Source organism: Etheostoma cragini, chromosome 13 (genome assembly GCF_013103735.1).
Source record: "Etheostoma cragini isolate CJK2018 chromosome 13, CSU_Ecrag_1.0, whole genome shotgun sequence".
NCBI classification, from domain to species: domain Eukaryota; kingdom Metazoa; phylum Chordata; class Actinopteri; order Perciformes; family Percidae; genus Etheostoma; species Etheostoma cragini.
In genome coordinates this window covers 3,976,110-3,979,051 of record NC_048419.1, presented here as the reverse complement: position 1 = coordinate 3,979,051, position 2,942 = coordinate 3,976,110, and positions in this window count along the sequence as shown.

The following is a 2,942-nucleotide window of genomic DNA, read 5'->3' as shown; positions in this document are numbered from 1 at the left end:
CCCCCCCCCCCCCCCCCCCCAGGTTTGGACTAATCCTACTCTCTTTATGCTGTCTTTCCCTGTGACTTTTAAATCACTCACTTGCTTGTTCTGACTGCTACCCTCACACTTCCTTCTGTCTTTATAACCCATACAACAGAAATGTATTATATAACTTAATACCTGGCGTCCAATGAAATGTTGATTATTGAATTACACCTTAACACACTTGGTATAGTGTGAGTGTCACAGGCTTTGGTGGAGCCTGCTCTTCCGTGTCTCCTGTCTCTTTCTGACAGTATCCGTAGTGCTCGGCAGGCCTTTAATGGCTCGCCCTCTGCCACTCATGGGAGGCTCTAGAGTAAGTGCTATGAGGAGAAGGACTTCTCCGGATGATGGGACGTGACATGCTCTCCCTTTCTTCCCTCGCTGTGGCTCAAAGAAACTAGGCAGGATTGTGATTAAATATTGTGTTCATCAGAAAAAAAGAAAATTCCATGTATTTGTGTTGGACTCTTGTAAAACACTGGGACTTATTATTTCATCTATGTGACAAGTGTCCTGTTGTAAATGAACTCTAATTCCTTTCTGGTCCTTTGTGGCACTGTGTGTGGTTTGCAGGCATCTTGTGATGTATCAGAATGTTTCTGGTTATGCTCATTAGCCGATCTTGACGACGGTTGCTGAATAGGGGGACTTGTTGTCACACAGAGGCTTCCCTTTGTGGTAGGTCATGAGGTCTGGCTCCACATTGACGCCTCCAAACTGGATGGTCTGTGTTGTTGACCAGGATCACATGGACCTTGCCAATAGCACTTTAGACAAGAGTCACTCATTTAGACAGATTGCACCTTCACCCCTGATACAGTCATCACCCTCCCTTTCCGCTTCGTGGCTTCTTCACGGTCTAGTGCCTCCTTCCACAACCTCTTTCTCACCCTCGGATATCTCCGTCCACTCACTTATTCACTCTCTTCACTCTCGTAGACAAAAACTCACATGGACACCCAATCGCCTGCAGCTCAAAGTCACTTTTTTCTGCCCATTACAGCACATGTGCACAGAGCGAATGCAATCTGAGAAAGTGTCATGGACTGAACTCAGTGTCCGCCTTATGTTCAACAAAAAGGACCCCAACGATTCTTTCCATGTTATATATTTATGTTATATGGTCATTTTTAATGTTTGTTGTATAGTACATTAGATGTATAAATTAACAGCATTTTGAAAAATAAAAAACTTGTTTTTAATTTCTCCATCTAGTTAGACCTTGAGTCATGTTGAACTATACTGGGAATTAGTACACAATGTTAGCAAACTCTAAAACCATGATTATGATGGAAATTGTCCCGCCCTAACAGGTAATACCAGGCTAACAGGAGAGCTGTCAATCAAGCCCCCAGTGTTGACAAGAGGTCTAATTAGGCAACATTAGGGCAGAAAGACACCAAAACAAACACAACATATGACAAGTTGTTCTGGCTAACAATGATACGTTAATTGAACCGTTGGTGCCCCCGAGGTGATTATTCCCACTCAGCCACTCCACTGGCTGGGAATCAATCTTGTTAAAAAATGCCAATGGGTCCTGCTGTACACTGTGGTGTAAAGTAGAACAAACAAAGATGATGTAATATTCAATTTAGTCACTGTTAACCTAGACTCGCCAGACCTTCCTGCACAGGGCGGTGCCGGTGAAGGAGGGTCCGCCAAGTCCACGCATCATTCCGAGAAGGAAGAAAAACGTGCTCTGGTTTATTGGCATTTCTTGAAACCAATCACAGTCATCATGGGCGGGGCTAAGCGTCAGTCGGAGCCCCGGTGCCGCTGCAAAATAACCCGACACAAATAACTTCATTCACACAGTGCAGTGAGTATTAATTCCACTATTAAAACATTTAGCTAAATGCATCATTCACAATATTTTTAGTAAAGTCAACACTGACTGTAATTTGAGGTCTTTTAGCTCATTGTTCAAAATATCTGCATTAACTACCCCTTATTTGAATAGGCACGTGTATTTTTTACTATGTTGATGATGATTCTAATTTTTACCCTGTTGAGTTCCATTTGACAGGCAAAATGATAAGCTGTTGCAGGCCACTTTAAGCCTCTTTTCATGACATTTAAATCAACAGTCATATAAAAATCATCATCACAGACATTGTTGACAATTCCTGCATGTAAAATTGGGAATACAAATTCCTAAAAAGCTCACGTTTTGCTGCTCTCAAATGAGACACCCAAAAAGCAAAATACAGATTGCTTCAAGTGCCTTATTCACGCACCTCAGACTCATAAGGAATGAGTCAACTGTTTGAGAAAAGTTTGGTCTGCTGATTACTAAATCCATTTCGGCTCAGGGGCCAGAGTAACCCAACTAATGCCCCCCTCACATTATGGCCAGATGGGCTTTGGCTAAACTGAGGGTGAACAATGGGTGCTGAGTACAGGATGACAACAATCATCTGTGAAATAGTCCATTTTAAAAATGAAATGTTACATCAATTGAGTTCAGTTTTCTACATTTCACAGTAATGACTTGACCTATTCACAGTAACCTGCCACTCTGGACTTTTTCATACTAGACATTTTGACTTCTTAAACCCAGGTGGTGCAAATCATAACATGATCATTGGCTCCCTTGCTGCAACAAGACAAAATGAAGCATGTACACTGTTTCTTGAGTCTACAATTTCAGACGATTGCTGTGACAATGAGCGTTTCGTATTAGAGCGAGAGATTTGACCCGCAATCGTATGTTCTTATTTTGAGCTGGATTTAGAGGTTTTTTGAGTTGAAGCTTCTTAGCTGTCTTCAAGTCTTGTCTGTGGCTGTCTCACTAACACAATCTCATTTTACCTCACACATAAGGGGGCAGGTTTGGCATGTCTAGGTGTCAAGACGGTGTTAGTAATACACCAGTGCTTGAGAAAAAAATCATACGAAAGTTAGCATTTACT